We start from the raw sequence: 17,888 nt of genomic DNA on the forward strand, positions 1-17,888 counted from the left end.
TTGAGGGCTGATTTCATGTCCTGTGATAAAAAGCCTTCTGTTTCGAGTACCAAACCTTTCAGGGGATCATTTGCAAGCTTCTGGCACCATTTTTGAGTGAATTGCCAAAAGTCAGATTTTTGCTGAAATTGTGAAATTGCAAGCTTCTGGCACCATTTTTGAGTGAATTGCCAAAAGTCAGATTTTTGCTGAAATTGTGACCCCGGGGCTTAGGGATTTTTTCAAAAAAATATTTTCTGCCGGTTAAGTTTTTGAGGGATGATTTCTTGTCCTGTGATAAAAAGCCTTCTGTTTCGAGTGCCAAACCTTTCAGGGGATCATTTGCAACCTTCTGGCACCATTTTTGAGTGAACTGCCAAAAGTCAGATTTTTGCTGAAATTGTGACCCCGGGGCTTAGAGATTTTTTCAAAAAAATATTTTCTGCCGGTTAAGTTTTTGAGGGCTGATTTCTTGTCCTGTGATAAAAAGCCTTCTGTTTCGAGTGCCAAACCTTTCAGGGGAGCATTTTTAAGCTCTTGGAACCATTTTAGAGTGAAATGCCAAAAGTCAGATCTTTGCTGAAATTGTGACCCCGGGGCTTAGGGATTTTTTCAAAAAAATATTTTCTGCCGGTTAAGTTTTTGAGGGCTGATTTCATGTCCTGTGATAAAAAGCCTTCTGTTTCGAGTGCCAAACCTTTCAGGGGAGCATTTTTAAGCTCTTGGAACCATTTTTGAGTGAACTGCCAAAAGTCAGATTCTTGCTGAAATTGTGACCCCGGGGCTTAGGGATTTTTTCAAAAAAATATTTTCTACCGGTTAAGTTTTTGAGGGCTGATTTCTGAGGGCTTAGGGATTTTTTCAAAAAAATATTTTCTGCCGGTTAAGTTTTTGAGGGCTGATTTCTTGTCCTGTGATAAAAAGCCTTCTGTTTCCATCGCCAAAGCTTTCAGGGGATCATTTGCAAGCTTCTGGCACCATTTTTGAGTGAATTGCCAAAAGTCAGATTTTTGCTGAAATTGTGAAATTGCAAGCTTCTGGCACCATTTTTGAGTGAATTGCCAAAAGTCAGATTTTTGCTGAAATTGTGACCCCGGGGCTTAGGGATTTTTTCAAAAAAATATTTTCTGCCGGTTAAGTTTTTGAGGGCTGATTTCTTGTCCTGTGATAAAAAGCCTTCTGTTTCGAGTGCCAAACCTTTCTGGGGAGCATTTGCAAGCTTCTGGCACCATTTTTGAGTGAACTGCCAAAAGTCAGATTTTTGCTGAAATTGTGACCCCGGGGCTTAGGGATTTTTTCAAAAAAATATTTTCTGCCGGTTAAGTTTTTGAGGGCTGACTTCTTGTCCTGTGATAAAAAGCCTTCTGTTTCCATCGCCAAAGCTTTCAGGGGATCATTTGCAAGCTTCTGGCACCATTTTTGAGTGAATTGCCAAAAGTCAGATTTTTGCTGAAATTGTGACCCCGGGGCTTAGGGATTTTTTCAAAAAAATATTTTCTGCCGGTTAAGTTTTTGAGGGCTGATTTCTTGTCCTGTGATAAAAAGCCTTCTGTTTCGAGTGCCAAACCTTTCAGGGGAGCATTTTTAAGCTCTTGGAACCATTTTAGAGTGAAATGCCAAAAGTCAGATCTTTGCTGAAATTGTGACCCCGGGGCTTAGGGATTTTTTCAAAAAAATATTTTCTGCCTGTTAAGTTTTTGAGGGCTGATTTCATGTCCTGTGATAAAAAGCCTTCTGTTTCGAGTGCCAAACCTTTCAGGGGAGCATTTTTAAGCTCTTGGAACCATTTTTGAGTGAACTGCCAAAAGTCAGATTTTTGCTGAAATTGTGACCCCGGGGCTTAGGGATTTTTTCAAAAAAATATTTTCTACCGGTTACGTTTTTGAGGGCTGATTTCTGAGGGCTTAGGGATTTTTTCAAAAAAATATTTTCTGCCGGTTAAGTTTTTGAGGGCTGATTTCTTGTCCTGTGATAAAAAGCCTTCTGTTTCCATCGCCAAAGCTTTCAGGGGATCATTTGCAAGCTTCTGGCACCATTTTTGAGTGAATTGCCAAAAGTCAGATTTTTGCTGAAATTGTGACCCCGGGGCTTAGGGATTTTTTCAAAAAAATATTTTCTGCCGGTTAAGTTTTTGAGGGCTGATTTCTTGTCATGTGATAAAAAGCCTTCTGTTTCGAGTGCCAAACCTTTCAGGGGAGCATTTTTAAGTTCTTGGAACCATTTTAGAGTGAAATGCCAAAAGTCAGATCTTTGCTGAAATTGTGACCCCGGGGCTTAGGGATTTTTTCAAAAAAATATTTTCTGCCGGTTAAGTTTTTGAGGGCTGATTTCATGTCCTGTGATAAAAAGCCTTCTGTTTCGAGTACCAAACCTTTCAGGGGATCATTTGCAAGCTTCTGGCACCATTTTTGAGTGAATTGCCAAAAGTCAGATTTTTGCTGAAATTGTGAAATTGCAAGCTTCTGGCACCATTTTTGAGTGAATTGCCAAAAGTCAGATTTTTGCTGAAATTGTGACCCCGGGGCTTAGGGATTTTTTCAAAAAAATATTTTCTGCCGGTTAAGTTTTTGAGGGATGATTTCTTGTCCTGTGATAAAAAGCCTTCTGTTTCGAGTGCCAAACCTTTCAGGGGATCATTTGCAACCTTCTGGCACCATTTTTGAGTGAACTGCCAAAAGTCAGATTTTTGCTGAAATTGTGACCCCGGGGCTTAGAGATTTTTTCAAAAAAATATTTTCTGCCGGTTAAGTTTTTGAGGGCTGATTTCTTGTCCTGTGATAAAAAGCCTTCTGTTTCGAGTGCCAAACCTTTCAGGGGAGCATTTTTAAGCTCTTGGAACCATTTTAGAGTGAAATGCCAAAAGTCAGATCTTTGCTGAAATTGTGACCCCGGGGCTTAGGGATTTTTTCAAAAAAATATTTTCTGCCGGTTAAGTTTTTGAGGGCTGATTTCATGTCCTGTGATAAAAAGCCTTCTGTTTCGAGTGCCAAACCTTTCAGGGGAGCATTTTTAAGCTCTTGGAACCATTTTTGAGTGAACTGCCAAAAGTCAGATTTTTGCTGAAATTGTGACCCCGGGGCTTAGGGATTTTTACAAAAAAAATTTTTCTACCGGTTAAGTTTTTGAGGGCTGATTTCTGAGGGCTTAGGGATTTTTTCAAAAAAATATTTTCTGCCGGTTAAGTTTTTGAGGGCTGATTTCTTGTCCTGTGATAAAAAGCCTTCTGTTTCCATCGCCAAAGCTTTCAGGGGATCATTTGCAAGCTTCTGGCACCATTTTTGAGTGAATTGCCAAAAGTCAGATTTTTGCTGAAATTGTGAAATTGCAAGCTTCTGGCACCATTTTTGAGTGAATTGCCAAAAGTCAGATCTTTGCTGAAATTGTGACCCCGGGGCTTAGGGATTTTTTCAAAAAAATATTTTCTGCCGGTTAAGTTTTTGAGGGCTGATTTCTTGTCCTGTGATAAAAAGCCTTCTGTTTCGAGTGCCAAACCTTTCTGGGGAGCATTTGCAAGCTTCTGGCACCATTTTTGAGTGAACTGCCAAAAGTCAGATTTTTGCTGAAATTGTGACCCCGGGGCTTAGGGATTTTTTCAAAAAAATATTTTCTGCCGGTTAAGTTTTTGAGGGCTGACTTCTTGTCCTGTGATAAAAAGCCTTCTGTTTCCATCGCCAAAGCTTTCAGGGGATCATTTGCAAGCTTCTGGCACCATTTTTGAGTGAATTGCCAAAAGTCAGATTTTTGCTGAAATTGTGACCCCGGGGCTTAGGGATTTTTTCAAAAAAATATTTTCTGCCTGTTAAGTTTTTGAGGGCTGATTTCTTGTCCTGTGATAAAAAGCCTTCTGTTTCGAGTGCCAAACCTTTCTGGGGAGCATTTGCAAGCTTCTGGCACCATTTTTGAGTGAACTGCCAAAAGTCAGATTTTTGCTGAAATTGTGACCCCGGGGCTTAGGGATTTTTTCAAAAAAATATTTTCTGCCGGTTAAGTTTTTGAGGGCTGATTTCATGTCCTGTGATAAAAAGCCTTCTGTTTCGAGTACCAAACCTTTCAGGGGATCATTTGCAAGCTTCTGGCACCATTTTTGAGTGAATTGCCAAAAGTCAGATTTTTGCTGAAATTGTGAAATTGCAAGCTTCTGGCACCATTTTTGAGTGAATTGCCAAAAGTCAGATTTTTGCTGAAATTGTGACCCCGGGGCTTAGGGATTTTTTCAAAAAAATATTTTCTGCCGGTTAAGTTTTTGAGGGATGATTTCTTGTCCTGTGATAAAAAGCCTTCTGTTTCGAGTGCCAAACCTTTCAGGGGATCATTTGCAACCTTCTGGCACCATTTTTGAGTGAACTGCCAAAAGTCAGATTTTTGCTGAAATTGTGACCCCGGGGCTTAGAGATTTTTTCAAAAAAATATTTTCTGCCGGTTAAGTTTTTGAGGGCTGATTTCTTGTCCTGTGATAAAAAGCCTTCTGTTTCGAGTGCCAAACCTTTCAGGGGAGCATTTTTAAGCTCTTGGAACCATTTTAGAGTGAAATGCCAAAAGTCAGATCTTTGCTGAAATTGTGACCCCGGGGCTTAGGGATTTTTTCAAAAAAATATTTTCTGCCGGTTAAGTTTTTGAGGGCTGATTTCATGTCCTGTGATAAAAAGCCTTCTGTTTCGAGTGCCAAACCTTTTAGGGGAGCATTTTTAAGCTCTTGGAACCATTTTTGAGTGAACTGCCAAAAGTCAGATTTTTGCTGAAATTGTGCCCCGGGGCTTAGGGATTTTTTCAAAAAAATATTTTCTACCGGTTAAGTTTTTGAGGGCTGATTTCTGAGGGCTTAGTGATTTTTTCAAAAAAATATTCTCTGCCGGTTAAGTTTTTGAGGGCTGATTTCTTGTCCTGTGATAAAAAGCCTTCTGTTTCCATCGCCAAAGCTTTCAGGGGATCATTTGTAAGCTTCTGGCACCATTTTTGAGTGAATTGCCAAAAGTCAGATTTTTGCTGAAATTGTGACCCCGGGGCTTAGGGATTTTTTCAAAAAAATATTTTCTGCCGGTTAAGTTTTTGAGGGCTGATTTCTTGTCCTGTGATAAAAAGCCTTCTGTTTCCATCGCCAAAGCTTTCAGGGGATCATTTGCAAGCTTCTGGCACCATTTTTGAGTGAATTGCCAAAAGTCAGATTTTTGCTGAAATTGTGAAATTGCAAGCTTCTGGCACCATTTTTGAGTGAATTGCCAAAAGTCAGATTTTTGCTGAAATTGTGACCCCGGGGCTTAGGGATTTTTTCAAAAAAATATTTTCTGCCGGTTAAGTTTTTGAGGGCTGATTTCTTGTCCTGTGATAAAAAGCCTTCTGTTTCGAGTGCCAAACCTTTCTGGGGAGCATTTGCAAGCTTCTGGCACCATTTTTGAGTGAACTGCCAAAAGTCAGATTTTTGCTGAAATTGTGACCCCGGGGCTTAGGGATTTTTTCAAAAAAATATTTTCTGCCGGTTAAGTTTTTGAGGGCTGATTTCTTGTCCTGTGATAAAAAGCCTTCTGTTTCGAGTGCCAAACCTTTCAGGGGAGCATTTTTAAGTTCTTGGAACCATTTTAGAGTGAAATGCCAAAAGTCAGATCTTTGCTGAAATTGTTACCCCGGGGCTTAGGGATTTTTTCAAAAAAATATTTTCTGCCGGTTAAGTTTTTGAGGGCTGATTTCATGTCCTGTGATAAAAAGCCTTCTGTTTCGAGTACCAAACCTTTCAGGGGATCATTTGCAAGCTTCTGGCACCATTTTTGAGTGAATTGCCAAAAGTCAGATTTTTGCTGAAATTGTGAAATTGCAAGCTTCTGGCACCATTTTTGAGTGAATTGCCAAAAGTCAGATTTTTGCTGAAATTGTGACCCCGGGGCTTAGGGATTTTTTCAAAAAAATATTTTCTGCCGGTTAAGTTTTTGAGGGATGATTTCTTGTCCTGTGATAAAAAGCCTTCTGTTTCGAGTGCCAAACCTTTCAGGGGATCATTTGCAACCTTCTGGCACCATTTTTGAGTGAACTGCCAAAAGTCAGATTTTTGCTGAAATTGTGACCCCGGGGCTTAGGGATTTTTTCAAAAAAATATTTTCTGCCGGTTAAGTTTTTGAGGGCTGACTTCTTGTCCTGTGATAAAAAGCCTTCTGTTTCCATCGCCAAAGCTTTCAGGGGATCATTTGCAAGCTTCTGGCACCATTTTTGAGTGAATTGCCAAAAGTCAGATTTTTGCTGAAATTGTGACCCCGGGGCTTAGGGATTTTTTCAAAAAAATATTTTCTGCCGGTTAAGTTTTTGAGGGCTGATTTCTTGTCCTGTGATAAAAAGCCTTCTGTTTCGAGTGCCAAACCTTTCTGGGGAGCATTTGCAAGCTTCTGGCACCATTTTTGAGTGAACTGCCAAAAGTCAGATTTTTGCTGAAATTGTGACCCCGGGGCTTAGGGATTTTTTCAAAAAAATATTTTCTGCCGGTTAAGTTTTTGAGGGCTGACTTCTTGTCCTGTGATAAAAAGCCTTCTGTTTCCATCGCCAAAGCTTTCAGGGGATCATTTGCAAGCTTCTGGCACCATTTTTGAGTGAATTGCCAAAAGTCAGATTTTTGCTGAAATTGTGACCCCGGGGCTTAGGGATTTTTTCAAAAAAATATTTTCTGCCGGTTAAGTTTTTGAGGGCTGATTTCTTGTCCTGTGATAAAAAGCCTTCTGTTTCGAGTGCCAAACCTTTCAGGGGAGCATTTTTAAGCTCTTGGAACCATTTTAGAGTGAAATGCCAAAAGTCAGATCTTTGCTGAAATTGTGACCCCGGGGCTTAGGGATTTTTTCAAAAAAATATTTTCTGCCTGTTAAGTTTTTGAGGGCTGATTTCATGTCCTGTGATAAAAAGCCTTCTGTTTCGAGTGCCAAACCTTTCAGGGGAGCATTTTTAAGCTCTTGGAAGCATTTTTGAGTGAACTGCCAAAAGTCAGATTTTTGCTGAAATTGTGACCCCGGGGCTTAGGGATTTTTTCAAAAAAATATTTTCTACCGGTTACGTTTTTGAGGGCTGATTTCTGAGGGCTTAGGGATTTTTTCAAAAAAATATTTTCTGCCGGTTAAGTTTTTGAGGGCTGATTTCTTGTCCTGTGATAAAAAGCCTTCTGTTTCCATCGCCAAAGCTTTCAGGGGATCATTTGCAAGCTTCTGGCACCATTTTTGAGTGAATTGCCAAAAGTCAGATTTTTGCTGAAATTGTGACCCCGGGGCTTAGGGATTTTTTCAAAAAAATATTTTCTGCCGGTTAAGTTTTTGAGGGCTGATTTCTTGTCATGTGATAAAAAGCCTTCTGTTTCGAGTGCCAAACCTTTCAGGGGAGCATTTTTAAGTTCTTGGAACCATTTTAGAGTGAAATGCCAAAAGTCAGATCTTTGCTGAAATTGTGACCCCGGGGCTTAGGGATTTTTTCAAAAAAATATTTTCTGCCGGTTAAGTTTTTGAGGGCTGATTTCATGTCCTGTGATAAAAAGCCTTCTGTTTCGAGTACCAAACCTTTCAGGGGATCATTTGCAAGCTTCTGGCACCATTTTTGAGTGAATTGCCAAAAGTCAGATTTTTGCTGAAATTGTGAAATTGCAAGCTTCTGGCACCATTTTTGAGTGAATTGCCAAAAGTCAGATTTTTGCTGAAATTGTGACCCCGGGGCTTAGGGATTTTTTCAAAAAAATATTTTCTGCCGGTTAAGTTTTTGAGGGATGATTTCTTGTCCTGTGATAAAAAGCCTTCTGTTTCGAGTGCCAAACCTTTCAGGGGATCATTTGCAACCTTCTGGCACCATTTTTGAGTGAACTGCCAAAAGTCAGATTTTTGCTGAAATTGTGACCCCGGGGCTTAGAGATTTTTTCAAAAAAATATTTTCTGCCGGTTAAGTTTTTGAGGGCTGATTTCTTGTCCTGTGATAAAAAGCCTTCTGTTTCGAGTGCCAAACCTTTCAGGGGAGCATTTTTAAGCTCTTGGAACCATTTTAGAGTGAAATGCCAAAAGTCAGATCTTTGCTGAAATTGTGACCCCGGGGCTTAGGGATTTTTTCAAAAAAATATTTTCTGCCGGTTAAGTTTTTGAGGGCTGATTTCATGTCCTGTGATAAAAAGCCTTCTGTTTCGAGTGCCAAACCTTTCAGGGGAGCATTTTTAAGCTCTTGGAACCATTTTTGAGTGAACTGCCAAAAGTCAGATTTTTGCTGAAATTGTGACCCCGGGGCTTAGGGATTTTTACAAAAAAATTTTTTCTACCGGTTAAGTTTTTGAGGGCTGATTTCTGAGGGCTTAGGGATTTTTTCAAAAAAATATTTTCTGCCGGTTAAGTTTTTGAGGGCTGATTTCTTGTCCTGTGATAAAAAGCCTTCTGTTTCCATCGCCAAAGCTTTCAGGGGATCATTTGCAAGCTTCTGGCACCATTTTTGAGTGAATTGCCAAAAGTCAGATTTTTGCTGAAATTGTGAAATTGCAAGCTTCTGGCACCATTTTTGAGTGAATTGCCAAAAGTCAGATCTTTGCTGAAATTGTGACCCCGGGGCTTAGGGATTTTTTCAAAAAAATATTTTCTGCCGGTTAAGTTTTTGAGGGCTGATTTCTTGTCCTGTGATAAAAAGCCTTCTGTTTCGAGTGCCAAACCTTTCTGGGGAGCATTTGCAAGCTTCTGGCACCATTTTTGAGTGAACTGCCAAAAGTCAGATTTTTGCTGAAATTGTGACCCCGGGGCTTAGGGATTTTTTCAAAAAAATATTTTCTGCCGGTTAAGTTTTTGAGGGCTGACTTCTTGTCCTGTGATAAAAAGCCTTCTGTTTCCATCGCCAAAGCTTTCAGGGGATCATTTGCAAGCTTCTGGCACCATTTTTGAGTGAATTGCCAAAAGTCAGATTTTTGCTGAAATTGTGACCCCGGGGCTTAGGGATTTTTTCAAAAAAATATTTTCTGCCTGTTAAGTTTTTGAGGGCTGATTTCTTGTCCTGTGATAAAAAGCCTTCTGTTTCGAGTGCCAAACCTTTCTGGGGAGCATTTGCAAGCTTCTGGCACCATTTTTGAGTGAACTGCCAAAAGTCAGATTTTTGCTGAAATTGTGACCCCGGGGCTTAGGGATTTTTTCAAAAAAATATTTTCTGCCGGTTAAGTTTTTGAGGGCTGATTTCATGTCCTGTGATAAAAAGCCTTCTGTTTCGAGTACCAAACCTTTCAGGGGATCATTTGCAAGCTTCTGGCACCATTTTTGAGTGAATTGCCAAAAGTCAGATTTTTGCTGAAATTGTGAAATTGCAAGCTTCTGGCACCATTTTTGAGTGAATTGCCAAAAGTCAGATTTTTGCTGAAATTGTGACCCCGGGGCTTAGGGATTTTTTCAAAAAAATATTTTCTGCCGGTTAAGTTTTTGAGGGCTGATTTCATGTCCTGTGATAAAAAGCCTTCTGTTTCGAGTACCAAACCTTTCAGGGGATCATTTGCAAGCTTCTGGCACCATTTTTGAGTGAATTGCCAAAAGTCAGATTTTTGCTGAAATTGTGAAATTGCAAGCTTCTGGCACCATTTTTGAGTGAATTGCCAAAAGTCAGATTTTTGCTGAAATTGTGACCCCGGGGCTTAGGGATTTTTTCAAAAAAATATTTTCTGCCGGTTAAGTTTTTGAGGGATGATTTCTTGTCCTGTGATAAAAAGCCTTCTGTTTCGAGTGCCAAACCTTTCAGGGGATCATTTGCAACCTTCTGGCACCATTTTTGAGTGAACTGCCAAAAGTCAGATTTTTGCTGAAATTGTGACCCCGGGGCTTAGAGATTTTTTCAAAAAAATATTTTCTGCCGGTTAAGTTTTTGAGGGCTGATTTCTTGTCCTGTGATAAAAAGCCTTCTGTTTCGAGTGCCAAACCTTTCAGGGGAGCATTTTTAAGCTCTTGGAACCATTTTAGAGTGAAATGCCAAAAGTCAGATCTTTGCTGAAATTGTGACCCCGGGGCTTAGGGATTTTTTCAAAAAAATATTTTCTGCCGGTTAAGTTTTTGAGGGCTGATTTCATGTCCTGTGATAAAAAGCGTTCTGTTTCGAGTGCCAAACCTTTCAGGGGAGCATTTTTAAGCTCTTGGAACCATTTTTGAGTGAACTGCCAAAAGTCAGATTTTTGCTCAAATTGTGACCCCGGGGCTTAGGGATTTTTACAAAAAAATTTTTTCTACCGGTTAAGTTTTTGAGGGCTGATTTCTGAGGGCTTAGGGATTTTTTCAAAAAAATATTTTCTGCCGGTTAAGTTTTTGAGGGCTGATTTCTTGTCCTGTGATAAAAAGCCTTCTGTTTCCATCGCCAAAGCTTTCAGGGGATCATTTGCAAGCTTCTGGCACCATTTTTGAGTGAATTGCCAAAAGTCAGATTTTTGCTGAAATTGTGAAATTGCAAGCTTCTGGCACCATTTTTGAGTGAATTGCCAAAAGTCAGATCTTTGCTGAAATTGTGACCCCGGGGCTTAGGGATTTTTTCAAAAAAATATTTTCTGCCGGTTAAGTTTTTGAGGGCTGATTTCTTGTCCTGTGATAAAAAGCCTTCTGTTTCGAGTGCCAAACCTTTCTGGGGAGCATTTGCAAGCTTCTGGCACCATTTTTGAGTGAACTGCCAAAAGTCAGATTTTTGCTGAAATTGTGACCCCGGGGCTTAGGGATTTTTTCAAAAAAATATTTTCTGCCGGTTAAGTTTTTGAGGGCTGACTTCTTGTCCTGTGATAAAAAGCCTTCTGTTTCCATCGCCAAAGCTTTCAGGGGATCATTTGCAAGCTTCTGGCACCATTTTTGAGTGAATTGCCAAAAGTCAGATTTTTGCTGAAATTGTGACCCCGGGGCTTAGGGATTTTTTCAAAAAAATATTTTCTGCCTGTTAAGTTTTTGAGGGCTGATTTCTTGTCCTGTGATAAAAAGCCTTCTGTTTCGAGTGCCAAACCTTTCTGGGGAGCATTTGCAAGCTTCTGGCACCATTTTTGAGTGAACTGCCAAAAGTCAGATTTTTGCTGAAATTGTGACCCCGGGGCTTAGGGATTTTTTCAAAAAAATATTTTCTGCCGGTTAAGTTTTTGAGGGCTGATTTCATGTCCTGTGATAAAAAGCCTTCTGTTTCGAGTACCAAACCTTTCAGGGGATCATTTGCAAGCTTCTGGCACCATTTTTGAGTGAATTGCCAAAAGTCAGATTTTTGCTGAAATTGTGAAATTGCAAGCTTCTGGCACCATTTTTGAGTGAATTGCCAAAAGTCAGATTTTTGCTGAAATTGTGACCCCGGGGCTTAGGGATTTTTTCAAAAAAATATTTTCTGCCGGTTAAGTTTTTGAGGGATGATTTCTTGTCCTGTGATAAAAAGCCTTCTGTTTCGAGTGCCAAACCTTTCAGGGGATCATTTGCAACCTTCTGGCACCATTTTTGAGTGAACTGCCAAAAGTCAGATTTTTGCTGAAATTGTGACCCCGGGGCTTAGAGATTTTTTCAAAAAAATATTTTCTGCCGGTTAAGTTTTTGAGGGCTGATTTCTTGTCCTGTGATAAAAAGCCTTCTGTTTCGAGTGCCAAACCTTTCAGGGGAGCATTTTTAAGCTCTTGGAACCATTTTAGAGTGAAATGCCAAAAGTCAGATCTTTGCTGAAATTGTGACCCCGGGGCTTAGGGATTTTTTCAAAAAAATATTTTCTGCCGGTTAAGTTTTTGAGGGCTGATTTCATGTCCTGTGATAAAAAGCCTTCTGTTTCGAGTGCCAAACCTTTTAGGGGAGCATTTTTAAGCTCTTGGAACCATTTTTGAGTGAACTGCCAAAAGTCAGATTTTTGCTGAAATTGTGCCCCGGGGCTTAGGGATTTTTTCAAAAAAATATTTTCTACCGGTTAAGTTTTTGAGGGCTGATTTCTGAGGGCTTAGTGATTTTTTCAAAAAAATATTCTCTGCCGGTTAAGTTTTTGAGGGCTGATTTCTTGTCCTGTGATAAAAAGCCTTCTGTTTCCATCGCCAAAGCTTTCAGGGGATCATTTGTAAGCTTCTGGCACCATTTTTGAGTGAATTGCCAAAAGTCAGATTTTTGCTGAAATTGTGACCCCGGGGCTTAGGGATTTTTTCAAAAAAATATTTTCTGCCGGTTAAGTTTTTGAGGGCTGATTTCTTGTCCTGTGATAAAAAGCCTTCTGTTTCCATCGCCAAAGCTTTCAGGGGATCATTTGCAAGCTTCTGGCACCATTTTTGAGTGAATTGCCAAAAGTCAGATTTTTGCTGAAATTGTGAAATTGCAAGCTTCTGGCACCATTTTTGAGTGAATTGCCAAAAGTCAGATTTTTGCTGAAATTGTGACCCCGGGGCTTAGGGATTTTTTCAAAAAAATATTTTCTGCCGGTTAAGTTTTTGAGGGCTGATTTCTTGTCCTGTGATAAAAAGCATTCTGTTTCGAGTGCCAAACCTTTCTGGGGAGCATTTGCAAGCTTCTGGCACCATTTTTGAGTGAACTGCCAAAAGTCAGATTTTTGCTGAAATTGTGACCCCGGGGCTTAGGGATTTTTTCAAAAAAATATTTTCTGCCGGTTAAGTTTTTGAAGGCTGATTTCTTGTCCTGTGATAAAAAGCCTTCTGTTTCGAGTGCCAAACCTTTCAGGGGAGCATTTTTAAGTTCTTGGAACCATTTTAGAGTGAAATGCCAAAAGTCAGATCTTTGCTGAAATTGTTACCCCGGGGCTTAGGGATTTTTTCAAAAAAATATTTTCTGCCGGTTAAGTTTTTGAGGGCTGATTTCATGTCCTGTGATAAAAAGCCTTCTGTTTCGAGTACCAAACCTTTCAGGGGATCATTTGCAAGCTTCTGGCACCATTTTTGAGTGAATTGCCAAAAGTCAGATTTTTGCTGAAATTGTGAAATTGCAAGCTTCTGGCACCATTTTTGAGTGAATTGCCAAAAGTCAGATTTTTGCTGAAATTGTGACCCCGGGGCTTAGGGATTTTTTCAAAAAAATATTTTCTGCCGGTTAAGTTTTTGAGGGATGATTTCTTGTCCTGTGATAAAAAGCCTTCTGTTTCGAGTGCCAAACCTTTCAGGGGATCATTTGCAACCTTCTGGCACCATTTTTGAGTGAACTGCCAAAAGTCAGATTTTTGCTGAAATTGTGAAATTGCAAGCTTCTGGCACCATTTTTGAGTGAATTGCCAAAAGTCAGATTTTTGCTGAAATTGTGACCCCGGGGCTTAGGGATTTTTTCAAAAAAATATTTTCTGCCGGTTAAGTTTTTGAGGGCTGATTTCTTGTCCTGTGATAAAAAGCCTTCTGTTTCGAGTGCCAAACCTTTCAGGGGAGCATTTTTAAGTTCTTGGAACCATTTTAGAGTGAAATGCCAAAAGTCAGATCTTTGCTGAAATTGTTACCCCGGGGCTTAGGGATTTTTTCAAAAAAATATTTTCTGCCGGTTAAGTTTTTGAGGGCTGATTTCATGTCCTGTGATAAAAAGCCTTCTGTTTCGAGTACCAAACCTTTCAGGGGATCATTTGCAAGCTTCTGGCACCATTTTTGAGTGAATTGCCAAAAGTCAGATTTTTGCTGAAATTGTGAAATTGCAAACTTCTGGCACCATTTTTGAGTGAGTTGCCAAAAGTCAGATTTTTGCTGAAATTGTGACCCCGGGGCTTAGGGATTTTTTCAAAAAAATATTTTCTGCCGGTTAAGTTTTTGAGGGATGATTTCTTGTCCTGTGATAAAAAGCCTTCTGTTTCGAGTGCCAAACCTTTCAGGGGATCATTTGCAACCTTCTGGCACCATTTTTGAGTGAACTGCCAAAAGTCAGATTTTTGCTGAAATTGTGAAATTGCAAGCTTCTGGCACCATTTTTGAGTGAATTGCCAAAAGTCAGATTTTTGCTGAAATTGTGACCCCGGGGCTTAGGGATTTTTTCAAAAAAATATTTTCTGCCGGTTAAGTTTTTGAGGGCTGATTTCTTGTCCTGTGATAAAAAGCCTTCTGTTTCCATCGCCAAAGCTTTCAGGGGATCATTTGCAAGCTTCTGGCACCATTTTTGAGTGAATTGCCAAAAGTCAGATTTTTGCTGAAATTGTGAAATTGCAAGCTTCTGGCACCATTTTTGAGTGAATTGCCAAAAGTCAGATTTTTGCTGAAATTGTGACCCCGGGGCTTAGGGATTTTTTCAAAAAAATATTTTCTGCCGGTTAAGTTTTTGAGGGCTGATTTCTTGTCCTGTGATAAAAAGCCTTCTGTTTCGAGTGCCAAACCTTTCTGGGGAGCATTTGCAAGCTTCTGGCACCATTTTTGAGTGAACTGCCAAAAGTCAGATTTTTGCTGAAATTGTGACCCCGGGGCTTAGGGATTTTTTCAAAAAAATATTTTCTGCCGGTTAAGTTTTTGAGGGCTGATTTCTTGTCCTGTGATAAAAAGCCTTCTGTTTCGAGTGCCAAACCTTTCAGGGGAGCATTTTTAAGTTCTTGGAACCATTTTAGAGTGAAATGCCAAAAGTCAGATCTTTGCTGAAATTGTTACCCCGGGGCTTAGGGATTTTTTCAAAAAAATATTTTCTGCCGGTTAAGTTTTTGAGGGCTGATTTCATGTCCTGTGATAAAAAGCCTTCTGTTTCGAGTACCAAACCTTTCAGGGGATCATTTGCAAGCTTCTGGCACCATTTTTGAGTGAATTGCCAAAAGTCAGATTTTTGCTGAAATTGTGAAATTGCAAGCTTCTGGCACCATTTTTGAGTGAATTGCCAAAAGTCAGATTTTTGCTGAAATTGTGACCCCGGGGCTTAGGGATTTTTTTCAAAAAAATATTTTCTGCCGGTTAAGTTTTTGAGGGATGATTTCTTGTCCTGTGATAAAAAGCCTTCTGTTTCGAGTGCCAAACCTTTCAGGGGATCATTTGCAACCTTCTGGCACCATTTTTGAGTGAACTGCCAAAAGTCAGATTTTTGCTGAAATTGTGAAATTGCAAGCTTCTGGCACCATTTTTGAGTGAATTGCCAAAAGTCAGATTTTTGCTGAAATTGTGACCCCGGGGCTTAGGGATTTTTTCAAAAAAATATTTTCTGCCGGTTAAGTTTTTGAGGGCTGATTTCTTGTCCTGTGATAAAAAGCCTTCTGTTTCCATCGCCAAAGCTTTCAGGGGATCATTTGCAAGCTTCTGGCACCATTTTTGAGTGAATTGCCAAAAGTCAGATTTTTGCTGAAATTGTGAAATTGCAAGCTTCTGGCACCATTTTTGAGTGAATTGCCAAAAGTCAGATTTTTGCTGAAATTGTGACCCCGGGGCTTAGGGATTTTTTCAAAAAAATATTTTCTGCCGGTTAAGTTTTTGAGGGCTGATTTCTTGTCCTGTGATAAAAAGCCTTCTGTTTCGAGTGCCAAACCTTTCTGGGGAGCATTTGCAAGCTTCTGGCACCATTTTTGAGTGAACTGCCAAAAGTCAGATTTTTGCTGAAATTGTGACCCCGGGGCTTAGGGATTTTTTCAAAAAAATATTTTCTGCCGGTTAAGTTTTTGAGGGCTGACTTCCTGTCCTGTGATAAAAAGCCTTCTGTTTCGAGTGCCAAACCTTTCAGGGGAGCATTTTTAAGTTCTTGGAACCATTTTAGAGTGAAATGCCAAAAGTCAGATCTTTGCTGAAATTGTTACCCCGGGGCTTAGGGATTTTTTCAAAAAAATATTTTCTGCCGGTTAAGTTTTTGAGGGCTGATTTCATGTCCTGTGATAAAAAGCCTTCTGTTTCGAGTACCAAACCTTTCAGGGGATCATTTGCAAGCTTCTGGCACCATTTTTGAGTGAATTGCCAAAAGTCAGATTTTTGCTGAAATTGTGAAATTGCAAGCTTCTGGCACCATTTTTGAGTGAATTGCCAAAAGTCAGATTTTTGCTGAAATTGTGACCCCGGGGCTTAGGGATTTTTTCAAAAAAATATTTTCTGCCGGTTAAGTTTTTGAGGGATGATTTCTTGTCCTGTGATAAAAAGCCTTCTGTTTCGAGTGCCAAACCTTTCAGGGGATCATTTGCAACCTTCTGGCACCATTTTTGAGTGAACTGCCAAAAGTCAGATTTTTGCTGAAATTGTGACCCCGGGGCTTAGAGATTTTTTCAAAAAAATATTTTCTGCCGGTTAAGTTTTTGAGGGCTGATTTCTTGTCCTGTGATAAAAAGCCTTCTGTTTCGAGTGCCAAACCTTTCAGGGGAGCATTTTTAAGCTCTTGGAACCATTTTAGAGTGAAATGCCAAAAGTCAGATCTTTGCTGAAATTGTGACCCCGGGGCTTAGGGATTTTTTCAAAAAAATATTTTCTGCCGGTTAAGTTTTTGAGGGCTGATTTCATGTCCTGTGATAAAAAGCCTTCTGTTTCGAGTGCCAAACCTTTCAGGGGAGCATTTTTAAGCTCTTGGAACCATTTTTGAGTGAACTGCCAAAAGTCAGATTTTTGCTGAAATTGTGACCCCGGGGCTTAGGGATTTTTTTCAAAAAAATATTTTCTACCGGTTAAGTTTTTGAGGGCTGATTTCTGAGGGCTTAGGGATTTTTTCAAAAAAATATTTTCTGCCGGTTAAGTTTTTGAGGGCTGATTTCTTGTCCTGTGATAAAAAGCCTTCTGTTTCGAGTGCCAAACCTTTCAGGGGAGCATTTTTAAGCTCTTGGAACCATTTTTGAGTGAACTGCCAAAAGTCAGATTTTTGCTGAAATTGTGACCCCAGGGCTTAGAGATTTTTTCAAAAAAATATTTTCTGCCGGTTAAGTTTTTGAGGGCTGATTTCTTGTCCTGTGATAAAAAGCCTTCTGTTTCGAGTGCCAAACCTTTCAGGGGATCATTTGCAACCTTCTGGCAACATTTTTGAGTGAATTGCCAAAAGTCAGATTTTTGCTGAAATTGTGACCCCGGGGCTTAGGGATTTTTTCAAAAAAATATTTTCTGCCGGTTAAGTTTTTGAGGGCTGATTTCTTGTCCTGTGATAAAAAGCCTTCTGTTTCGAGTGCCAAACCTTTCAGGGGATCATTTGCAACCTTCTGGCACCATTTTTGAGTGAATTGCCAAAAGTCAGATGTTTGCTGAAATTGTTACCCCGGGGCTTAGGGATTTTTTCAAAAAAATATTTTCTGCCGGTTAAGTTTTTGAGGGCTGATTTCTTGTCCTGTGATAAAAAGCCTTCTGTTTCGAGTGCCAAACCTTTCAGGGGAGCATTTTTAAGCTCTTGGAACCATTTTAGAGTGAAATGCCAAAACTCAGATCTTTGCTGAAATTGTGACCCCGGAGCTTAGGGATTTTTTCAAAAAAATATTTTCTGCCGGTTAACTTTTTGAGGGCTGATTTCATGTCCTGTGATAAAAAGCCTTCTGTTTCGACTGCCAAACCTTTCAGGGGAGCATTTTTAAGCTCTTGGAACCATTTTTGAGTGAACTGCCAAAAGTCAGATTTTTGCTGAAATTGTGACCCCGGGGCTTAGGGATTTTTTCAAAAAAATATTTTCTACCGGTTAAGTTTTTGAGGGCTGATTTCTGAGGGCTTAGGGATTTTTTCAAAAAAATATTTTCTGCCGGTTAAGTTTTTGAGGGCTGATTTCTTGTCCTGTGATAAAAAGCCTTCTGTTTCCATCGCCAAAGCTTTCAGGGGATCATTTGAAAGCTTCTGGCACCATTTTTGAGTGAAATACCAAAAGTCAGATTTTTGCGGAAATTGTGACCCCGGGGCTTAGGGATTTTTTCAAAAAAATATTTTCTGCCGGTTAAGTTTTTGAGGGTTGATTTCTTGTCCTGTGATAAAAAGCCTTCTGTTTCGAGTGCCAAACCTTTCAGGGGATCATTTGCAACCTTCTGGCACCATTTTTGAGTGAATTGCCAAAAGTCAGAGTTTTGCTGAAATTGTGACCCCGGGCCTTAAGGATTTTTTCAAAAAAATATTTTCTGCCGGTTAAGTTTTTGAG

This window comes from Podarcis liolepis (assembly GCF_965112155.1).
Source record: "Podarcis liolepis genome assembly, chromosome: 17".
Lineage (NCBI taxonomy): Eukaryota > Metazoa > Chordata > Lepidosauria > Squamata > Lacertidae > Podarcis > Podarcis liolepis.